The following is a 7,010-nucleotide window of genomic DNA, read 5'->3' on the forward strand; positions in this document are numbered from 1 at the left end:
CTTAGACCTGTGCGCTTGCCAGGGAAGCGCTTATTCCACTGAGCCATCTCCCCGGCCCTTCCAAGAGTTTATTATTCTAATGGTCAGAATCGCCAAGATTTTTTTTATTTTTTATTTTTTTTTTATTTTAACATTTTAGTATGTGTGTGTGTGTGTGTGTATGTATGTATGTATGTGTGTGTGTGTGGCCAGCTCAGCCCACCAGGGGGCGGGGCTGGCTGGCATGTGGTGCTGGGGATCGAACCGCGGTCCCTGTGCTTTGCCAAGCTTGTTCCAAGTAGGTGCTTTAGACCACTGAGCCATCTCTCCAGCCCCAGAATCGCCAAGATTGATGGAGAAGTGACAGACTTGGCACTGAGATTTTAAAACATGGCACTCGGGAGACTTGGTTTCTTTCAAGACTCCCTTGGTTTTCTGATGAAAAGACCCACCAAAGAAGAAAACAATCTGACAAGCTGGTTGCTATTTACTCATTTTCTGAAATACCTGTTTGATCACATGCTGCATATGAGATCAATGTCCTAACCCTCCCCTATGGGAAGATGTGATTGTTAAGAAAAAAATTATTTGCATTTATTTTATGCTTAATTTATTCCCGTGCCAGAAGTTTTTGTTTCTTCAGTTGCTTCTGGGATATCTTTTTCTTCTGTGCAACTTCCTCCTCTGGTTTGGGAACAGTTTGTTCCTTTCCAGGAAGGATCATCTCAGTGTGGCAGGGGAGCTTGTGTGTGGATTAATCCGTACGGCGGCACATCTTGGGTGCTTTGTTCACCTGGATGTGTTCAATAACCAGAGAAGCTACATCCAAACCCCTAAGTTCAGCATGACTCTCTGCATTTTTAAGCATGTGCAGCAAAAATTCAGCACTCTTTTTGGGCCACCAACCCTGTGTCCAGCCCCACTGTTTGGCCTGGGCACACCTACCAACTCCACCATTGTAATGCCGGAACGGCACACATTGCTTCTTTAATGTGACATCCTTCAGATCCTTGGTGGCCTTTCGGATATGCATTCTCTTGATGGCCGGGCAGTTTCACGCGTGTTCTTAAAGTGAACGTGAAGTTTGAGCCTCTTGATTTGCATGATTTTGTGGGTTTTCTGCGTTGAGCGAGTAGTGAGCTATGTTCACAGTCACCTCAGGCCACTCACAGGAAGAGGAAGAGCGGTGGCGGTTTCTGCCAGAAGCACGTTTTTTGATGCGAGCATTTTTGATTTGTTATTTGATTCTGGCCTCCCCCAGAGCCCGCGGGGGTTGGGGTGGGCGGTGCAGGGGCTGGCAGCCGCCTATTGATGGCCGAGGAGACTTGCCATGGGATGGCCCGCACAATCGTGCAGGCAGGGTTACCTGTGTGCCGCTGGCTGCCAGCTGCCCGGGGCTGACGGAGACCACTCCAGAAGGCTGTGGCGGGATTTAAAACTGACCCACTGGCTCTCCCTGTTCACTTGAGAGCCTCCCCGAGGCCAAGGCCACTTGTGTGGAGGGGGGCAATGGACTCAGTGAGCAAAGCTCTGGGAGCCACTGGTCCCACTGAGGCCTGTAATGGTGGGTGACATCATGAGGCCCCAAGGGACAGGACAAGGCCACAGCTAGGGACGCCTGGCTCCAGCCTCAATTAGTTAGATACAGACAGCAGCTGCAGGCACTTCAGTCCTGGGTGGAGACCTGCCCGGAGAGAGCATGGCTGTCCTAAATGAACATCAGGCCTTACGTGGAGAAGCCCTTGAGAGGACTCCCAAGTCCCTGAGAGGCCCTGACATTCCCCACTTTGGTTCTGATAGCTAAATAAATAGGAGTCACCCAGAGAAGATCTTTGTCTTACCCCAGAGAATCTCAAATTCTTTCAGAGGGTTTGGTCCTCCCACAGCCCATTTATCTCGTTTACTTAGGCCTTCACTGTCCACTCACCCACTCATTTGGGAGACTGCAGGCCTCAGTCTGTGGTCACTGGGGGCTAACTTCGTGCAAGAGGGGCTGCAGTCCTGACCAAGGCTGAGGACCTAGAACCGTGGAGGCCACTGGTGTTAAATTCCAGAGTCCAAAGACCCAAAAGCCAGAACCTCAGGGGAAGACAACGTCCAGTTTGTTCTGTGGGGCCTCAGCGGGTTGGGCGGCGCCCTCCACACCGGGCGAGGCCCCTGACGTTGGCGCTCTACTCCGCCTGCTGACCCCGTTGCTGACCTTCTCTGGAAACATCTGCATAGACACACGTGGGGCGTCCCTTGGCCTGATCAAGCCAAGCTAGAGCGAGCCAGCGCTCTGTGCTTCTCAAGGTCCTGTCACACTGGCAGGGGCCCTCTGATGCGCCAGCTGCCACATTCACGGTTCCAGCGATGAGGACCCAGCGCGTTCACCCATGGGCCAGCAGACCGCAGCCTTGGGAGCTTCATACATGGAGCATCCAGCATCTTTCAGGTGCCTGCAGAGAGCTCTGGCTTCGGGGTAGAGGAGTCTGTGTCACACGCGTGCTGGCCGGAGGCCCACCTGCCTGGTGGCCGCATGCACAGCCCTCGCATTATTCAGCACGGTTGGTGGAGTGAGATTAAAATTGCATCTGGCAGTGGAAGCTCCTGCCCCAGCACCTGCCGGTGACAGAAGAGACTGCTTTACAGGGACTCATTAAAAATGGAAACATGATGTTGATTTCCAAACTTAAATTACTTAAGCTAGTGTAAGTGGATAAATATTTCATGTGGCAGTTTATTAAGTTCCACCAACAGTGCAGCTGCAGATCGGCCGAGGACGCTGCCGCGCCGCAGTGTGTGCTCGGCTGGCCGTGAGGGGTCGCATCCCCAGCTCCACCCCATGTGCTCTAGTTCTTGGGCTGCACATGGGCCCAGCTGCAAGTCCCCTCCTGTGCAGTGGCCAGCCCGGTGAACGGTGGCAGAGGTGCTACCGAGGGAGCTGCCGCCTCTGTTCTTCTTTTTCTCTGAGAGGGAAACTAGAACTGTGAGTTGGGAACTTACCGAGAGCTGCTTCTCTTTGACAGATATTCAGAAGCTGGTACGTCTCAGGCGAGGCTTGGGGCCTCACGGGGAAAGTCCCTGGGCATAGGATGCCCTCGAGGGCTCGCCACACCCGGCTCTGCTGCACTCTCTCTCCTCAGGGCTGTGACCATGAGGAACAATCTCTGTCCCCAAGCCCTGAACATAGATAGCCCTGCCCCCAACAGGAAGCAGAGAGCGGACGCACGCAGGTCGTGGGGTGCAAGACCACATAGCCCAGTCATGCCAGGCAGGGCCACTTTGCCCAGCTCTCAACTCTTTGCACTGCTGTGTGACACGGCATCTTCTCAGGCTCTCAAGTTGGGTTTTGGGGTGCATTGTGTCCTCCCCATATTCTGGTTGAAGCACCATCAAAGTAGTAGAGGCTGTGGCCATACTTTATTTTGATTTTGTTTGTTGAGACAAGTTCTGGGTAAGTAGCCCCAGCTGGATTTAAACTCATGGTCCTCCTGCCTCAGCCTCCCGAATGCTGCCATTGCAAACCACTGTGCCAGGCAAAGGCGGCCATTCTTGGAAACAGGGTTCTTGAGGAGTTTGTTGGTTAGGACTGGGGCTTTAGATTGTTCCTAATCCAGCATGGCTGGGTCGTTACTAAAAGGGTAAATTTGGAGACAGATACACAGAGAGACTTTGTGCAAGGCGGAGGTAGAGGTGACAGATCTCCAAGCCCAGGACACTGAGGATGGAAGCGGCTGCCGGCAGCTGGAGGGAGGGCCAGGACAGTCGCCTCGGCGCTCTGGAAGGTGCAGCTCTGCCTGCTGCCTGGGCCCCGGGGGCAGTGGTTTCTGCTCTGTGAGCCGCCTGTCTGTGGTGCTTCGCTAATGACAGCTGGAGCCAATGTAGGCGGCCAAATTTCCCTGTAGAAGTGGGGCAGGAGGTGGTTGCAGGTGGGTGGGGCAGAGCTGCACTGGGCCCGAGCAGCATGTTTGGGATCTGGAAGGCGAGGCTGGGTCAGCCACATATGGCCTGTGGAGGGAGGCGCTGCCGCTTCCTCCCTGAGAGCCTGCCAGGATCTGACCCCAGCAGGAGGCAGAGCTGGGATTTGAACCTTGACTGTGTCCCTGCAGGCCAGGCTCCTGCCCGGAAGAGCGGAGAACTTCCTGGGAACAGAGGTGACTTCTCAGCCATTGGTACAGAGACTCAGCACTCTGTGGCCCAGTGTGTGACACCGTGCACCGTGGGCACCACGCACTGTAGGCATCTTGGGGGGCAGATACCACTCACTTCTGCCCTTGGAGAGGTTTCCCTGGATGTCTTTTCAGCCTGTACTTCCTCTTGCGGGGGTTAACCCGTGCCTGCCCTGTGTAAGCCTCCTGTCTGTGCCAGTCACATCCCGCTTGTCCCATCAGTCCCGGGGGGTCAGTCATTGTGCCCGAGATGCATTGTCCCCTGGATGGCTCTGGCCCTCACTCTGCAGGATCCACTCCTATGACAGCAAGAGACAGCTCCATCCATAGAGGGCGGGGAGCCAGTCTCCCGAGCGCATCCCGGCCCTGAGCAGCGTGCAGGGCAGCCGCTGGGGAGGGCTGGGCTGCCTGGTGGGTCAGCCCGAGGATTGCTCCCCCACACCTCGTCCGAGGCGGGCTTCACATTCCAGAGCCAAGAGAAGGCGAACAGAGGGGACGATGGGCAGCTGCCAGCCCCCCCATAATCTCCAGGCCTCCCAACTCTGTGGCCCCTTTTGCAGCAGGCTCCTTTTCAGCCTTAGGAGGGGATGATGGGTTGCACCTGCCCCAGCATCCCTAAGGATGGAGATGGGCCTGCCAACCAGGATGAGGACCCCTGGCTGGGTGGACAGCGCGAGGACCACTTTGGAACTGGTGGCAGATGTCCCAGCCAGGCTGGGCGTCGCCTGAGCAGGACTGGGGCTCTACTTTGTGGTGGTAGGTGAGGGAGGCCGGGAGGTAGACAGAGCCTCCCAGGTACTGACCAGCAGGTGAAACAAGACGCTGGAGGCTGCATTTGGTTGCTGCTGTCTGGGGATGTGGAGGTCGGGGGTCCCCATGTCGCCCAGGACTTAGGGACAATGGAAGACTTTGGAGGTTTGTTTGCTTGCTGTGTGTCTACCAGGTAGGATGCAACAGGGCCAGGAGTTCCAAAGCTGGGGGACTTCGGGGACACTGAAGATGTGGTGGCTGAGCTACTGTAGCCCCGTGCTGAGGCCCTTGGGTGAACGTGACTGAGTGCCTCTTGGGGCCACGGATCCCTCCATCTGAACCCCGTTTCAAAGGTTAGGGGCAAGGCACTGGGACTGGGGTTATAGCTCTGTGGTGCAGTGCCTGAGTGCCTGGCAAGCACAAGGTCCTGAGTTCAAGTCCTAGTACCTGCAGAGAAAAAAAGGATTGGGGATAAGAGTGAGGTCTCTGTCCTTGCAGGGGAACCAAAGGCCCCACCTGCACCTAAGTGTACCAGGGAACTTCAGGCAAGAGAAGGACTCACATGCTTATAGCTCAGTGCACTAGGGGCACCCACGTCACTGTCCTGCTGGGCCCGTGGGGAAAGGACACTGGACACAGGTGCAGTGAAGGTGCCAAGAGTGAGGATGGGGCTGGGTGGCTTTGACGTGCAGCAGGCCCCCAGTCCTGAGGCCATGCACACTGGGAGGGGCTGGAGCAGAGGCGGCCTGGGCTGAGGACACACCGCCTCCTAGCTGCTCCGGCCTCCTCTCACTTCTCGCTCACCTCTGCCTCCTCCGCCCACTCCTGCTGGAGGGAATGCCACCTCCGAGGTGCCACCATGATAGCTCTGGGGACCCTGAACTCAACAGGTAGGGTTGGCAGAGATCTGCAGTGAAGGAGAGAAAGAAATCGTTGAGGTGACCTCACAGCGGTGTCCCCTGGGGCCCACCTCGGGGCGGTCCTGCTGTTCCCACGTCTGCACGAACTGTAGGAGCTGCTGTGTCACGTTAAGCGTAGCATGTTTTCTTTTCTTTTTTAAAAAATATTTATTTATTTATTTATTTATTTATTTATTTGTGTGTGTGGCCAGCTCAGCCCACCAGGGGGCGGGGCTGGCTGGCATGTGGTGCTGGGGGATTGAACCGCGGTCCCTGTGCTTTGCTAAGCTTGTTCTAAGTAGGTGCTTTAGACCACTGAGCCATCTCACCAGCCCAAGTGTAGCATGTTTTCAAAGGTGCCCCAGCGGCCCCGCGGGCACAGCTGGCCTCTGTGGGCATGTCTGCGTGGGGCGCGCGCTGATCCTTCGGTCTGCACAGTTCAGGAAGCTTCCAGTGCTTTTGTTCCGAGCAGAGCGCGGGGCTCTGTCTCCCTCCTTCTGGAGCTCCGGTGGCGTAAGCACTAGGCCACCCTATTTTCTTTATCAGCCAGAGATTCCTGGACCCTTTTCAATAATTATTTTCTCTGTTAAATAGACTTTCATCTATTGTTTTGATCTACTTTGAATCTCCCTCCATAAATGTACAGTTTTTTTTTTTCAGTTACTGTGTTTTTCAGTTCTACAATTTCAGCTTTTTTTATTTATATCTTCTACTGTGCCAGGCTATAGCTGGGGTTATAGTTGCTTGTTGGAACATTTTGATAATAGCTGCTGGCCACGGTTTGGCTCTGGATGAAGGGTATCCCAAAGGGTTTGTGTGTTGAAATTTAATCCTCAGTGTGAGGTATTCAGAGGCTGGGGGCTTAATTTGGCTGTGGGCTGAGAGGTGGGGCTTTGGGGATGACTAGCATTAGATAGGGCCACCAGGGTGGGGCTCATCACTGAATCCTGGTGGACTCATGGGGGGGGAGGAGAGAGACAGAGACAGAAACAGAGACAGACAGAGAGGGACAGACAGAGAGAGACACAGAGAGACAGAGAGACAGAGAGAGGGAGAGACAGAGAAAGACACAGAGAGGGAGAGACTGAAGAGACACAGAGAGACAGAGAGACAGACAGAGAGAGACACACAGAGAGAGGGAGAAACAGAGAGAGAGACACAGACAGAGACAGAAAGAGACAGAGAGACACAGAGAGAGACAGAGAGACAGAGAGGGACAGAGAGAGAGAGA

The sequence above is a fragment of the Octodon degus genome, unplaced genomic scaffold (genome assembly GCF_000260255.1).
Source record: "Octodon degus isolate 3935 unplaced genomic scaffold, OctDeg1.0 scaffold00113, whole genome shotgun sequence".
NCBI classification, from domain to species: Eukaryota; Metazoa; Chordata; class Mammalia; order Rodentia; family Octodontidae; genus Octodon; species Octodon degus.